Source organism: Eutrema salsugineum, unplaced genomic scaffold, assembly GCF_000478725.1.
Source record: "Eutrema salsugineum unplaced genomic scaffold, Eutsalg1_0 scaffold_7, whole genome shotgun sequence".
In the NCBI taxonomy this organism is placed as follows: Eukaryota; Viridiplantae; Streptophyta; class Magnoliopsida; order Brassicales; family Brassicaceae; genus Eutrema; species Eutrema salsugineum.
In genome coordinates this window covers 11,889,774-11,907,110 of record NW_006256486.1, presented here as the reverse complement: position 1 = coordinate 11,907,110, position 17,337 = coordinate 11,889,774, and the positions used below count along the sequence as shown (strand labels likewise).

General features: G+C 39.8%; 1 non-coding gene and 1 pseudogene across 1 annotated transcript; both read right to left on the bottom strand.

Moving 5' to 3' along the window:
- Window positions 1-710: 710 nt before the first annotated feature.
- On the bottom strand, window positions 711-2,004 carry LOC112083111 (annotated as a pseudogene).
- A 3,173-nt stretch (window positions 2,005-5,177) lies between these two features.
- On the bottom strand, window positions 5,178-5,284 carry LOC112083186. Its single transcript, XR_002897485.1, has one exon. It is a non-coding gene; the product is annotated as a small nucleolar RNA R71 (small nucleolar RNA).
- Window positions 5,285-17,337: the final 12,053 nt, after the last annotated feature.

The window sequence follows — 17,337 nt, the reverse complement described above, 5'->3', positions numbered from 1 at the left end:
GATGTTGACTTCAACTATGTCTGAGTATTTTCCCAGTTGGATTTTTAAGGGATTTTTTAAAGAGAATTTCATGTCTTGATTATATGCTTTATTCGATTTAGGGTTATTGATCTTCTAGGAGTCCTTCGTTCATTCTTATTCACTATGCTGTTTCTGTTGCTAGCCGTTTAGAAATTGATTTCAGTAATTGGAGCCACGAGAGTGCTGTATCAAATTACCAGACCTAGAAGTGATCGAGCGAATTCGCTATAGGAGACGAAATCTACCTGTAGAGAATTGTGAGCGTGGATGAATTCTGTTTACAATGCATGATCTTATTCGCAGCATGAGAGCGAGAGTTAATTGCTGTGTTGAGTGATTAGATGATTAGGGTGACGACAGTTGGCTAATCTTATATCTGTCTATTCTAGTTCGGGATCCTCACTAGATGATTACTTTTATCGATTTGTATGTCTTTTTATCAGTTCATGAACCCCTGCGAAAACCCTTTGAACCGAGCGCCTGTTTCCTATTGTTTTACGACTTGCTTATTTCGATTTACACTTAGATTTGGTGACACCAAAACCAAAAACCCCCATTTGTTTGTTCTGCTAGTCTTAAGTCTTGATTGATTCGCACAGAAAGCTCAAAATCTCTGTGGTTCGACCCCTAAGTACTACAGCATACATCTGTGCACTTGCAGATTAGGATTATAAATTTAAAACGTGAAGCTAGAAGTAACCCTTGATTTTCTTAGCATCACCCACCGCGCGTCTCATCATTTCATTTGAACTGCCACTGGTTTCACCCTTCGTAAACACTGAGCTGTGACTTCCTGAACAAACTGAAATATTGATACGACGTGATGCCTCTTCATTGTCCACAGATTTCCTTTTGCGGTTGTTTCCATCAGTCTGATTTTCCTCTGGGCCATAGTTGTTGCGTAAATCATCCATTCCATTAGCTTCAACAGAGAAGTCTTCAGATTTCTCTTCTTCATCTCCAGATATGACACCTGTTACATTCACAAATGAGGGTACAGGATTGTTAAAATCGTTCTTACGGGAACCATCACTCCACAATGTGTGCATAGCATCAGATGTTCCAGACTCTTCATTGCTTTCAAGAGGAATGTAATCCTCTTCATGAGCAGAATCATATTCCTCATCTGCTAGAGGATCCTGTTCATTCACCGGGTCTTCATGGTCACCATTTCCTGCATCTCCATTTGCTGGAACAGCAGGTATCGCCTCATGTTCTTCATTAGGCTTTTCATAAAGATCTCTGATTTGTACACCTGGATTGGGAGCTCTGAAATCATCATTCTGGTCATCAGGCATATCATCATCATCATCTCCTTGCATCTCCGGGCCTCCATTCTGTATCAGACACCTTCCAGAATCATGTGTAAGCATACCACATACTTCACAGAATCCCCGGAGACGCTCATATCTGAATCTGAGCAGAGTGTTAGCACCGTAAGTGAACTGGATGTTTCGTTGAAATCTTAAAGGATTGTCAACATCCCACATCACTTTGACTCTTGCAATGTCGACACGAACTGCAGCATTTGGGTCAAAATCCACTTCCAACACCATCCCGGTTCATGTACTAGATAGGGATTCCTCGGATTTGTATCCAGAAAGGAATGTAGTCGAGTGCGAGGGTATCCATGTCGGGAACCCATCTTTCCAGAATGAGCATCCTGTCATTGAATGCCCATGGGCCTCTTCGAAGCACCATCATCAATGCTTCCTCTGAAGGAGAAATGAATTGAAATCTTCTTCCGTCAATGATTCGGCCATGGATATTTCCTCCTTAGTCCCAAATTCGAGGCATCGCTCGCAGGTTTTTCCGTCTGGGAATTGTCGGGCGTCCCACCAAGATGAATTGATTGTCTGCAATTGCTTGTTCCACCACGAATTCTAGAAGAATCACTGGTTCGTCATTGAGTCCCAAATCAAGATCTTGGATTCGTTGACGGAGGTTATCAGCCATTTTGAAGAGATTTTTGTAGAATTGAAAGGGATAGAAGAGGATTCAAGTGAAGATTTTACTGTGTATTTGATGAAGATATCGAGATCTCCATTTATACAGCGCTCAATCCTTGATTAACGCCGAGTGGGATTCATCACATCGAGTCGTGGAGATCAATGTGGAGATAACCGTCAGAGAGGGGATCGTGGTTTCCAGACTCACTCCGCCGTGAACTGAATCATTAACCATCACCACAAGGGTGAGGAAATACCGGAACGTAAACCGTTCGATAACCGTTTGTAAAATCGCTTTTAAAATCGCTGATGTGTTCATAATTGCATCATTTAGGTTGTATAATTCATTCCAAATCATGTTTTATTTCATGTATTTTAGGCCTTTAGGTGTTGTTTTAGGGCTTAGGGGTTGCATTAGTTCCCAATTAGTCTTTGCATGGTTTGGAGTGTTTATCAGGTGTATTTGGAGCTATTTGGAGCTGAAAAGGTGAAACCAGGAAAAGAAATGGTGATCAGAGCTTTAAAAATGGTGAAAACAGTCTTTTGGAGGTTCTTGGCGCTAGCCTGTACCGCAGGGAGCTTTTTCTCGGCGATTTTCATGTACCGCGGGTGGATATCTCGGCCAAACACGTACCGACTGGTTAAGTTTCTCGGCCAAAAATCTCGGGTGCAGATACATCTCAGAAATCAGGTTACCGGAAGGTCTTTCCGTCTGATTCAGCTGTCGGTCTTCATGAAAGTTGGAGATAATTGAGTCAATAGCCCAGAACAGTTCGAATCAGGGAATTTAGAGCACGGAGCTGAAAGATACGGCCATCGGAAGACAGACCTATCTCGCAGCCATTCCGGAGCAATCCGATACGTCTGGAAAGATCGCCTGTCCGGGAGTTTTAAAGTCCGATTCAGATTACAGGGTCTTCATAAACGTTTGAGATAAGCAGGTCACAGATCCATAAAAGGTAGAATCATTGAATTTTGACTCATGAGCTGAGAGTTAAGCTCACCGGAAGACATACCTGTCTCGCGACAGTTTCAAGACCGATCCGATGAGTCACAAAGATGGCGTGGAATGATGCCTTTCCTATCTGATTCAGCAGCCGGGGAATTCATAATGATTCAAGGTATTTGAGTTCTTTTTCCAGAACGTCTTAGATCATCCATTTTGGAGCTGTGTGTTGAAAGATACCGTCTCCGGAGTAAACAATGGTCCAAGAGCTTCTTCTCGATCGTTTCAATGCGCTGCAGAGATGAGCCGTCCATGGAACCTTCCACTTCCCAAGCTCTGAAGGTTTTCTTCACAAAAGTTTGAGATATTTGAGTGTTCTTTCCACTAAAGTTGGAATCATACCATTTGGATCAGACTCGCGGTTTACACCGACTTGAGCCTGCGACTTGGGACTAAAGATGACCAACTCGCACATATATTCTCTCCAGAATGCGTCCTAGTTGTGCGAGTTGAAGGGAAGGAAGCCTGAACAGCACAAACACTCGCTGTTTACACCTAGATAGGCATGCGGCTGGGGCTGAAGGATTTAAGGTGCACAAGGCTGTTTCTATGGCTGTGCGACTTGGGCCTGCGACTTGGGAAGCACCTGACCATGTCGCACACTTGAAACATGATCCATTTGAAGCCGGGTCAGTACCCAGTTTGTCCTGGGCTGACCCGGTCCACAAAACACACTATATATGTTTTTTTTAGGATTTTTTCCAAGACTTAAGCTTTATTCTCTCTTGTTTTCTTTGCCTCTTTAGTGTAAAAACGAGTTTGATCAAGAGATATCTAGCAGATTTAATCACCTTAAAGCTGTTTCTTATCATTTCTTCATCTCATCTTAACTTCTAATCATGATCAACATCACCTCTTGCAAAGGAAATGGTGTGTTCATCATGATTAGTGACTAGTCTTCTTTTAAGCTTCTAGGTGTGTAGATTAGGATGTTTAGATGTAGATTAATGATTGTTTAAGCTTAGATTCTCTTCTCCTTTCCTTAGTTAGCTGATCATAATGCTAGATCTCTCATTATAAGCTTGATCTAGAACTTAGGCATTTCTCCACCCACAAGGTGTTTGATGAAATGCCTGAATGAGCTAACTTAAGGGTTTATGCCTTTTTCATCATGGGAATGATTGTTAAATGCATGAATGACATATTATAACTGTTTCTTAATGCTCATTAATTCATACTTCACAAATGATGATTTGGTTTGAAAATGGATTAGTGTAGAGGTTAATGCCTTCATGAGAGGATTAATCTAGATTAGAGTTCTAAGTTAATTGGAATTTGAGTTCATGTGATGCTTGCTTTATCTTTCTGTATAAGATCCAGTCTTTCTTAGCTCTTATTTTGATGCACAAAGAGGCTGTCTGGTCATTTTAGACTTGGAACCTTATGCTTGTTGATTGTTTATTCATCTAATGGGAATTAGTCTTGATTTGGTAATTAACAAAAAGATTTTTGTCATGAGAATGAATTAATCTGATTTGGAAGTCTAGACTAAAGAATTGCAAGTGTTGCATTGTTTGCTTAGCATCATGAATTCACATTTAAAGCACCCTAATCAATGATCACATCTAGAGGTTTAGCTTTATCTTTATTTGAATTTGAGTCTTTGTTTTGTTTGTCTTGTTTGCTTGTTTAATTCTTAATTACTGCTTGTTCTTGTTTACTTTATGTATATAGATCACTTAATCACCAACTTGTTTCATTAGACTTGGATTAAGAATTGATCCTCATAGTCTTGGAGTTTAGATAATCTCCATTTGGATTGACCCTCAATTGCTACAACACAAGAGGTTAATTGACCTTAGTAGGCTAAAAACCTACTATCAATTTGGTGCAGTTGCCAATTGGGGATTCACTCTAGCATTAGGACTTTGGATCTTCTTGAGATCAAGTCATTTTATTTTGTCTTACTGATTACCTTTCTTGAGATCAAATCTGTCTTGATCAACATGGTGCAATCAAACAAGTTCCATGGCTTGGCATTAGAAGATCCATTAGATCACATTGACAACTTTGATAGAGTCTGTGATCTAACTAAGATGAATGGAGTGAGTGAGGACAGTTTCAAGTTGAGGCTATTCCCTTTTTCTCTAAGAGACAAAGCTCATCAGTGGAAAAAGTCTCTACCTCAAGGATCAGTCACAACATGGGAGCAATGCAAAAGAGCATTTTTAACCAAGTTCTTCTCTTCATCAAGAACAGCAAGGTTAAGAAATGAAATCTCAAGTTTTATTCAGAAGAACCATGAATCCTTTTGTGAAGCTTGGGAAAGATTTAGAGGGTATACCATGCAATGCCCTCACCATGGATTCTCAGATGCTCAGCTGCTAAGTACCTTCTACAGAGGTGCTTTACCAAAGGTCAGACTACTCTTGGACACAGCTTCAAATGGTAATTTCATGACCAAGAAAGTCAATGATGCCATGACCCTTGTGGAAAATGTAGCTCAGAGTGATGAGCTTTATGGAGCAGACTTTGACAGGAATTCAAGAGGTGCTGTTTGTGCTGAAGAGGAAAGGACAAGGAAAGACATCTGGTCTCTCAATGAGAAGCTAGATAAACTTCTCCTAACTTCTCATAAGTCAGTCAACTTGGTTAGAGATGTGAATCATGTGTTTCAAGACACATTTCAAGGGGAAGAAATCACAGCTGAGGTAAACTTTGTAGGTAGACAACAAGGTTACCAAAAAGGCTTTACCTACTACAAGAATCACCCCACCCAGAACTTTCACACTCACATCAATAACCAACAAGGTTTTGTCCCTCCCCAACAGCAAAGCCTCCAACAGAACTCAGGGAATAAGGATCAAGAAGTAAATAACCTGCTCCAGCAAATTCTCCAAGGTCAAGCAAGTGGTGCCATAGACTTCAACAAGAAAATGGCAGAGATTAACAACAAGGTGGACTGCACTTATTCTGATCTTCTAACTCAACTTTCAACCTTGGCTTCCAAAGTCAAGACTCTAGAGAACAACAAGGGCCACTGCAGTTCTCAAGCTCAAAGATCTTTACCAGGGACATCAGTTGCACATCAAACAGAATACTGCAATGTAATCCTCTCAAATGATGAGAATCATGCTGCTGTCCAAGAAATTGAGGATCTTCTCCATGGCAATGTCTCAAGTGAAAAATGTCTGACACAAGATGATGAGGACGCCATCATAGAGGAGTTTGACTTCCTGTTCTGTGATCTCAATGAGGACATTGAGAAAGAAGGTGGGGAGCAGCTTGTTTTGATATGACAAAGAATGATTCTGAGATTACTGAAAGAAAGGATCAGAGAATGGTTCAAGGAAGGACATCTGATGGAGTCTCTAGCACTGGTTCAACAAGGGTGAAACCCAAATCAATTCCCAAGCTAGGTAATCCAGGAAAGTTCTCCATCTCATGCTCTCTTGGAAGTTTGAAAGTGGACAATGCTTTATGTGATTCTGGATCAAGCATCAATGTAATGTCTTTAGACATGGTGGAGAGACTAGGGATCAAGAGTCTTAAGCATCACCCCATGTCAATTACCTTTGGAGATTCATCCTCAAAGAAGCCATATGGAATCCTTGAAGACTACGCATTAAAGATTGGTGAATGCACAGTTCCAACTGATTTTGTAGTCATGAAGATGAAAAAGACCAAAGAGCTACCTCTTCTGCTTGGAACTCCATTTCTGAACACCACAGGAGCAAGGATGGACTTTGATACTCAAAGAGTGGTGCTTACCAAGGTAGATGATGAAGTATCTTATCCCCTTAAACCTCCTCTTGCTGGATTTTGTGGGGTTATATCTGATGATTCTGATGAGTTGAAACACTATGAGATGAAGTATGTGGGGAGTATTGGAACTATAGAAGAAGCTCAACCTCTTGCATCTGTTGAGAAAAAGAAAGAATCCCTAATAGGACCTGATCTTGAGTTTGAAGGGGATTTCTTTAGTGATGATGAAGCTTGCTTGGAATCTCTATCTCCTACACCAAGTGAGAAGGAGATCATCAGCAACAAAGGAAATGGTTCAGGGTCTCAAGACAAGAACCCAACAAGCACCAAACCATTCACTCTTGGGTCCTCTTCTCAAGTCTTAACTCTCACTCCATGGAAGTTTGATGGTGGAGCTGTGGAATACAAGGTTAAAGGCATTGGAGGATCAAAACCTTTTGCGAAAGTCAGGGCAATCCTCACACAAGAGCTCATAGACAAAGGGTCATCTGGTGTTCAAGAGCTGATGAACAGGGACCTAATGCTTGAATTCATGGACAAGACAAGGAGCATCAAAGCTCCTCCTCTCGCCCATTGAGAAAAGAGTATGAAAAGTCAAACTTAGTGACGTTAAACAAAGTGCTCTTGGGAGACACCCCAAGCTTATCCTTGTATATAATCTTTTAAATCTTTTCTCTTCTTTTTCATGTTTTAGGATATTTTGATGGGTTTTGTGAAGTGTTTTCAGGTCTAAGGTGACTTAGGGATGCTGTGGTCCACGGACAAAGTGAAAAGGAGTCTGAGAACAAGCTGAGGAATGACTTAAGGCATGAAAACTGGTGAGGCGCCTGGTGTGCTACATGGGTGTGCGAGTTGGACAAGGCCAGGTCCCATCTAGCACACCTGTTCGCAAATCACACCTACATGGGTGTGCGAGTCAGTTCTCCCCTGATCCAAGTAGCACACATGCTCGCAATTCACACCTACTTGGGTGTGCGGGTTGGTGTCTTCTAGGACCATGTAGCAGCAGCAAAGAAGGCCAGAACTTTCAGGAAGCTTTATGTGCGACTTGGGTGTGCGAGTCGGTCCAAGACAAGTCCATGTCGTACAAGGGAGTACAGGCCAAGCTAAATCCAACTCCAGTGATGTCTAGCCTCACCTGGTGCAGCTCCTCACTCCACCTTTTCATAAAAACCACACCAGGTATCACTCCAAACACTTGTAATTGAGCATTCAGCATTTTTCATTTGTCATTTGCATTTTAGAATTTGATCTTTCCTCTTTCTCATGCTTTTATAACACAGGGGACTGTGTTATTTATGTGTGGGGGAGGGGCTTTGTGTTTACTAATCATGTTTCCTCTTGTTTTTATTTTGATTTGCATCTTGAGTCTGCATCTAAGTGCATATAAAAACCAAAAAAAAAATATCGAAAAAATCAAAACATTTTCACAAAAAAATGTTCATTCTGGACTCTCTTAACGAAAAGTCAGATTCTGATCCCAAATCGAACTATATTGACAAGGGGGAGTTCTGAGAATAGAAATAAGAAGTAGGGAATCCTAAATGTGGAAGGAGATGCATCACTAACATATTAGTCTATTTGCATCATATAGGTTGCATTGTACATGGGAGTAATGATAGGTTTTTTCCTTGAGAGTAAATCACTTTGATAATTTGGATTAAATATGCTTGTGAAGTGATTTTTGTGCTTGCAAGGCTTGAAATGATATGAATCTGAGAAGCAAGTTTGAATTGAACTCAACTTTAATAAGTGAAAACCTTGAACTTGACTTGAAAATATCTTATGGTGCATTGTCTGAATAAGCTTGTGGATACCAATATACATATTTGAGCTAGAATCCTGATTTTACCATCCTCTTCCTTAGCTCAAATAGCTGAATCCGCATATGGATCAGTTCTCCTCACCCTGAACCCATCCTTCCTTCAAGCCAAATGTTTGTGTGTGATTGAAAGGCCACCTTGGATCAAACTTAGCAGAAAGTGTTAGGTTTAGAGCGACAAGGGCAAGTCTCATTGAGTGCTAAGTTCCATCATCAAGGAGCTGAGAGATTTGGCAAGAACTTAGTGTGGGGGAATACTTGTTGGTGAGTGGAAAAAGGAGAGATGAGTGGAAAAAGGAGAGTTGGTGAGAACTAGGGGATAGAAAAAGAAAAGAAATCAGTCTTGGAGTTTGAGTCAAAGAAAGTGAGCTCTAGTGTTTTGAAAAGAAAGATTCTAGCCTCTAAGTGAAAGGAAAAGAAAAGAAGCCGAAGAGCTCAAATGTTTTAAAAAGAAAGAAAAAAAGGCTAGAGGTTACAAAAGAAAGTGAAAAAGAGCTATGTAAAGTTTGAACTCCAAGACTTGAGTGTGAAAATGAAATGTGAGTTCCCTAGTGAGAGGAAAATGAGTGTGGAAAGTGAGGTTCTTGAGAGAGTGAGCAAGTGAGAAAGCTTTGAGTAGAGTGTGGGGTGGGATGAGTCCTTGCCCTTGTATGCATAGGTTGCTTTTTACCTTTAGCATTCTGCCAAAGTTTGATCAGTCATAGAGAGATCCCCTTGCTGCATTGAACCCACTCAGGTGCTGATGAGATCATTTTAGTCTCATAACCTCACCCTAGCCAAACATTTCTTGTTTGAACATTGCATCATTTGATCCACTTGGTAAAAAGCTTAATGAATGTCAAGGAGTTGAGGAATAGGAGAACTTGTGGAGATTACTGTTGAGTTGATACATCAGAGTATGATCTTGCATTGCATATTGAGCATGAACTTGAATTCTCTTAGTGGTCACTTCTCTCTTTCAAAGGAAAAATGAACTCCCAATGCATTCAGCCTCTCTCTCTCATTTGTTCTTTTTGCTTGAAGACAAGCAAAAGACAAGTGTGGGGGAGTTGATATGTTCATAATTTGCATCATTTAGGTTGTATAATTCATTCCAAATCATGTTTTATTTCATGCATTTTAGGCCTTTAGGTGCTGTTTTAGGGCTTAGGGGTGGTATTAGGTCCCAATTAGTCTTTGCATGGTTTGGAGTGTTTATCAGGTGTATTTGGAGCTATTTGGAGCTGAAAAAGTAAAACCAGGAAAAGAAATGGTGATCAGAGCTTTAAAAATGGTGAAAACAGTCTTTTGGAGGTTCTTGGCGCTAGCCTGTACCGCAGGGAGCTTTTTCTCGGCGATTTTCATGTACCGTGGGTAGATATCTCGGCCAAAACACGTACCGGCTGGTTAAGTTTCTCGGCCAAAAATCTCGGGTGCAGATACATCTCAGAAATCACGTTACCGGAAGGTCTTTCCGTCCGATTCAGCTGTCGGTCTTCATGAAAGTTGGAGAAAATTGAGTCAATAGCCCAGAACAGTTCGAATCAGGGAATTTAGAGCACGGAGCTGAAAGATACGGCCATCGGAAGACAGACCTATCTCGCAGCCATTCCGGAGCAATCCGATACGTCTGGAAAGATCGCCTGTCCGGGAGTTTTAAAGTCCGATTCAGATTACAGGGTCTTCATAAACGTTTGAGATAAGCAGGTCACGGATCTATAAAAGGTAGAATCATTGAATTTGGACTCATGAGCTGAGAGTTAAGCTCACCGGAAAACATACCTGTCTCGCGACAGTTTCAAGACCGATCCGATGAGTCACAAAGATGGCGTGGAATGATGCCTTTCCTATCTGATTCAGCTGCCGGGAAATTCATAATGATTCAAGGTATTTGAGTTCTCTTTCCAGAACGTCTTAGATCATCCATTTTGGAGCTGTGTGTTGAAAGATACCGTCTCCGGAGTAAACAATGGTCCAAGAGCTTCTTCTCGATCGTTTCAATGCGCTGCAGAGATGAGCCGTCCATGGAACCTTCCACTTCCCAAGCTCTGAAGGTTTTCTTCACAAAAGTTTGAGATATTTGAGTGTTCTTTCCACTAAAGTTGGAATCATACCATTTGGATCTATATCCTGGAAGTTACGCTCCCCCGATTGCGAAGTGGTCCGAGTGCGACTTAGGCATGCGAGTTGGCCGAGCAGAGAACTGAACCGCAGAAAGACTCGCGGTTTACACCGACTTGAGCCTGCGACTTGGGACCAAAGATGACCAACTCGCACACATATTCTCTCCAGAATGCGTCCTAGTTGTGCGAGTTGAAGAGAAGGAAGCCTGAACAGCACAAACACTCGCTGTTTACACCTAGATAGGCATGCGGCTGGGGCTGAAGGATTTAAGGTGCACAAGGCTGTTTCTATGGCTGTGCGACTTGGGCCTGCGACTTGGGAAGCACCTGACCATGTCGCACACTTGAAACATGATCCATTTGAAGCCGGGTCAGTACCCAGTTTGTCCTGGGCTGACCCGGTCCACAAAACACACTATATATGTTTTTTTTAGGGTTTTTTCCAAGACTTAAGCTTTATTGTCTCTTGTTTTCTTTGCCTCTTTAGTGTAAAAACGAGTTTGATCAAGAGATATCTAGCAGATTTAATCACCTTAAAGCTGTTTCTTATCATTTCTTCATCTCATCTTAACTTCTAATCATGATCAACATCACCTCTTGCAAAGGAAATGGTGTGTTCATCATGATTAGTGACTAGTCTTCTTTTAAGCTTCTAGGTGTGTAGATTAGGATGTTTAGATGTAGATTAATGATTGTTTAAGCTTAGATTCTCTTCTCCTTTCCTTAGTTAGCTGATCATAATGCTAGATCTCTCATTATAAGCTTGATCTAGAACTTAGGCATTTTTCCACCCACAAGGTGTTTGATGAAATGCTTGAATGAGCTAACTTAAAGGTTTATGCCTTTTTCATCATGGGAATGGTTGTTAAATGCATGAATGACATATTATAACTGTTTCTTAATGCTCATTGATTCATACTTCACAAATGATGATTTGGTTTGAAAATGGATTAGTGTAGAGGTTAATGCCTTCATGAGAGGATTAATCTAGATTAGAGTTCTAAGTTAATTGGAATTTGAGTTCATGTGATGCTTGCTTTATCTTTCTGTATAAGATCCAGTCTTTCTTAGCTCTTATTTTGATGCACAAAGAGGCTTTCTGGTCATTTTAGACTTGGAACCTTATGCTTGTTGATTGCTTATTCATCTAATGGGAATTAGTCTTGATTTGGTAATTAACAAAGGGATTTTTGTCATGAGAATGAATTAATCTGATTTGGAAGTCTAGACTAAAGAATTGCAAGTGTTGCATTGTTTGCTTAGCATCATGAATTCACATTTAAAGCACCCTAATCAATGATCACATCTAGAGGTTTAGCTTTATCTTTATTTGAATTTGAGTCTTTGTTTTGTTTGTCTTGTTTGCTTGTTTAATTCTTAATTACTGCTTGTTTTTGTTTACTTTATGTATATAGATCACTTAATCACCAACTTGTTTCATTAGACTTGGATTAAGAATTGATCCTCATAGTCTTGGAGTTTAGATAATCTCCATTTGGATTGACCCTCAAGTGCTACAACACAAACACAAGAGGTTAATTGACCTTAGTAGGCTAAAAACCTACTATCAATCGCCTTTCGAGACATACTCTGTATAATATTTATTTTTCTCAAAAGGTAGTAATATTTGTATTTATTTTAAAAAAACATCAGTTATAGTGATATTATATTTATTTATAGAACAAAAATTGTAATAGTTGATCTATTTTTATTTTTATTTTTTGTCATCTACTTGATTATAACAAATCCCAAATGACAAATTACACAGAGGTTCCATAGACATTACAAAGTTAAGCCCAACATAAACCCATTCAAATTAGGGGATAACGATTAACAAAAATCAATTGATAGGCTGACGCTGAGAAGATGCCGTCAACAAGTTGCCTAACAGAGCTTCGCCGGAAAGCAGAAATCCAATGAAATCAAACCATACAGGTTGAAGAAATCCATCAAATCAAAGTCATATTCCTCAAAAACCAAAATGTAAACTCCTTTCACAGTAAGATCTCGATTCTAAAAGTCTTCCTACATCCGTAAAATTAGCCACCGCTCATTTCAAACTCGAGACCAAATACCCTTCACTTTCAATAAGGCTCTTTAGAAAGGGCTTTAGGGAGAAACAACTCCCAGCCAAGAGAGGATAATGTCAATTGTTGGAGAAGAAGGTACTATCACATCATCGGATCTGAACTGTAAAAGAAAAGAAACAAATTTCGAAAACGGATCCCTTTAACTTTATTGCCGGAATAACCAAATCCATCCTTCAATCTGTGAAGAGTCTTCGCTCCACTAAGGATTAGCAAAAATTTATACTCTTCGATATAAGTAGAACTGAGTTTAATCCGGCATAAGAAGAACATCAAAACATAAGCTCAAAAACACTCAGAAAAAGGTAATCCGCAAAACATAAAGCAAAAACAATCCGGTCAAGCCAGAACTTTATTATCCGAAAAAAATCGGAAACAAAAAAACCAATGTAAACAAAAAAAAAATTGATCAAATGATCGAAAGTATGAGAGAAAAAGCTTCCCCTCTCTGTGAAAGATGTGAAATAGAAAACAAATAGGGGAGCAAAAAACTCTCTGAAAATCGCCTCTTCAATCGCCATAAGGAGAGAGAAGAGAGCAAAACCGATCTATTGTTATACATAATAATAAAAATTGAACAAAAGTAAGAAAAATTAGTAAAAAAAAAACTATTAGTCATGTTTTTCAAGCAAATACATATATTTCATTTGGAAAAAAAAAAGGATGAAACATTATAGATATAATATATACATGTAAAATAAATAATTCTAAGTATGCATATTATGTTAAGCAACTATATTAATACATGATATTATTTATAGCTTTTTTATGGATGACATGTCATTATTTGTAGGTAACTGTACATCTGTGTAAATGTAAAATTAAATGTAATTAAGTTAGTTAATTTTAATAGATATATATTGTATAATCAAAATTCAATGATAATAAAATATTTAATATTTATTAAATAAATTGTTGATCTGCTGAACAGCTTGATCTGCACCGCTTGATCCGCTCTCTCCATTCGGAGCCGCAATTTGAGTGGTACTAACAGTTCTCCTTTTTATTTTATTTTCTATATCAAAAATTATAGTTAGATGCACATTTTATATGTAATGAATCTGGTGGATCTGAAATATAATAAAAATAAATTCTTATTGTTACTATTTACAATTCATAACAACTCGAAAATAACAACTAAAATTATTTTTATTGTTGTAGTAATTTAGAATAAACTATTAAAATTGTTGTAATTTGGTAGAAATTATCTATTTTTAACTCTTATTTATTATTATTATTTAAATATTTGAAAAAACATGTATTTTTAATTGTTTATACACTCAAATTAAAGTTCTGAAACTGATGTAGGTGATGGAAAAAAATTTATGATGAATACGGAAACGTGTATTTTTTAAATCTTATGGTGAATATATAAAAAAAAACTTTAACAATAACATCAAAAATATATTGCAAATATGTGCACATGAATAAATCAAAATACTAGATCTTCATTTTTTTTCTGACTAGTGTGTTCTATTTGAAGTTATTTTTTGTGTCATATACATATTTCTAACTATAATAATATTTATTACATTTATATTTAATTCAAATATATGTTATGTACTGTTTTTTCTATTCAACCATATATTTTGGACCGATATCTACAATGCCTGATTCGCTTTCTCCATTCGAAGCCTAAAAATTTTTCATATCAAGTATTTTTAATTTATATTTTTCTGTTCTACTTAAAAATATTAATGGAAAAAAACAGATGACGCTGAATAAATGCAGATATTCTGCAATTATTGATTTTGAATGCATATGGAACAAAAATAGTTCATATGGAAAAAGGGACGGTCTGCGTATATGTACTCATTTCAATTCATTAACTCTACTTTAAGATATTACAGAGGGGTAGGTGAGGAGACGATCCCACGCAGAGCAAGCTTAGCGAGAGCATCAGCTCGAGAGTTTTCAGATCGAGCAACAAAACGAAAGGAGATTGAAGAAAATAAATAGGAGAGAGCTTGGATATCAAAAAGAAGACCGTAGATCTCTTTAAGGGGTTCATGCAAGTTGATTGCTCGGATGAGAGATTGAGCGTCTGAATGGAGGGAGATCGAGGTTTATCCAAGCTCGAGACCGTGAATCAGTGCAGATCTGATGGCGAGTGCTTCCGCTTGGAGTGGTGAGGCGGCAAACGGCTCCATTGATTTTTCCTTTGTCATGATCGATCCAGAGGGATGGAAGAAGATCCACCCGAGGCTCGCGGTTTTGGTGTCTTCTCTCCAGGCTGCATCAGAGAAGCAGTGTATTCCCGGTGATGGCTCCGGTAAGATCATTAATCTGTTAAGACCTGGTGATTTAGATTCCTCCGATGATTGGGCATTCTGCCACTCTCTAGCATTGTTAATTGCTCGGTTCATTGTGTCCTCAGGGGATAATCTTCTATTGTCGAAAAGGAAGCTGTTGCGTGATTTCCATAGGAACAGCAGATCCAGGGGAAGATGGGCCCCAATCCTATTCCTGTTGGAGGAAGACATGTCCATAATTTGGAGGCGGCAATGGTGGATTCGAAGGTTGTAGATAGTGATGAGTTGAAGCCGACGGAGAGAGGGGCAAGAGTCCAGACAGCTTGGACATTTGGGCAGTGGAAGAAGATGTGATCCGTCGTCTCTAGATCACCGCAATAGATGCATCCAGAGTCATCCAATAGGCCTCTATTAAGTAAGTTTTTCCCTGCTGATATTGCATTTTGGCCAATCTTCCAGAGGAACACTTTAAGCTTCGGGAGCATTTGATTGACCAGATATCAGCATTCCAATTGATCGTAGATGAGGGTCAGATAGATGTTTCCTCGTCCGACATTGCAGCGTGGTAACCGGTTTTGAATGAATAGGTGCAGGATTTTGTGGCAATTCATACGTAGGAGTCCTCTGCTCCTTTAGAGCTGGGTTTGAGGCAGAGAATCTCAGGCGCATGATGAAGGAGGATCTTCTCGATTTTTGTTACGTTCTATTTTCCACTGTTTTCTGAAATGAGATCAGAGACCATAAGGTCCTTTGTGTCTTCGTGAGCAGGACCTACTGGAGTCGTTGGTGTGGATAAGGAGAGCCATGGATCAAACCAGAGGGAGGTAGTTTTGCCATCGCCAATTGTCTTTCCCAGCTGTTTGAGTAAGAGATTCCTGCCGATCAAAGTGCCTCTCCACCCGTGGGATGCGTTGGAGGCTACAGGGGTCTTAAGAAGGTGAGTATCTTTGCAGTACTTCCCTTGTAGAACTCAGGATAGTAGGAATGATGGTTTGGTTAGGATCCGCCAGGATATTTTAGCTAATAAGGCATCGTTAAAGCCCTGTATATCCCGGAAACCTAAACCACCATCTCTTTTGGATCTTGTTAGTCTGTTCCAGGAGATCCATGCCATTTTACGCTGAACAGGTTTTGAATCCCACCAGAATATGGTGGTCGCGGATTGGATGCGTTTACATAAATTCGCAGGCAGCTTAAAACAGGTCATCGAGTAGGTGGGGATCGCGGATAGGACTGCTTTAAGGAGGGTGAGTTTCCCAGCACCAGAAAGGAAGCAAGTGGACCAGTTGATGGACCTTTGACGGATACAATCAACTATCAAGGTAAAAAAGGTCCTTATTTCTTCTGTTGAAGCTTTCTGGCAAACCCAAATACTTGCCTTGACCTCCTTCCTTCTCAATGCCGAGGGTTCTCATGACTCGATCTTTTTATATCCTGTGGTGTTTTCCCTGAGAAGATTATTGCTGACTTTTGTTTGTTAATCATTTGGCCAGAAGCTGCTTCATATTGCCCCAGGATCTCAGCTAGAGTGGTGCAACAAAGAGGGAAAGTTTTACTGAAAAACATGGTATCGTCGGCAAAACAGAGATGGTTCAGATTAGGACCTTGCCGCGATACTTTGATGCCTGGGAAGTGTCCGCTTGAGCTCTTGCACAAAGACCTGAGAGAACCTCCCCACATAATATGAAGATGTAGGGTGACAATGGGTCCTCCTGTCTAATCCCACGTTGCGGGATGACTTTACCCTGAGCAGTGCCATTAACCAGGAAAGTGTAGGACACGGTGGAAACGCACTGGAAGATCCAATTGATCCATTTTGCGTGTAAACCCAACCTCTCAAAAACCGCAAAAATGAAGCTCCATTCAAGCCTGTCATAGGCTTTGCTCATGTCTGTTTTGACAGCCATAGCGCAGTGCTTGATCGCTTTATATCCTTTTAGATAGTGCAAGATTTCGTGAGCGATTAACACATTGTCTGCAATTGATCTTCCAGGAACAAATACGGATTGGGATTCGGAAATGATGGCGGAGAGAAGTGGTTGCATTCATCCGGTAAGCACCTTTGATATGATTTTATAGTAAACGTTACAAAGGGATATTGGCCTGTATTCTGAGACTGATTTGGGGCTCTTCACTTTAGGGATGAGGCATACATGAGTGAGATTGATAGACTGGCTAAGTATTCCAGTTTTAAAGAATCCTTGAATTTCTTCAGTGATTTTGTCTCCCATAACAGACCAGTTTGATTGAAAGAAGCTTGCAGGAAAACCGTCAGGTCCCGGAGCTTTGTCCGGGTGGATCGAGAACAGGGCTAGGCGTATCTCCTCTTTGGTCGGGGCAGTGATCAGGACTTCATTTTGCTCAGGGGTGATACAGGGGAGCAGGGCTTGGTT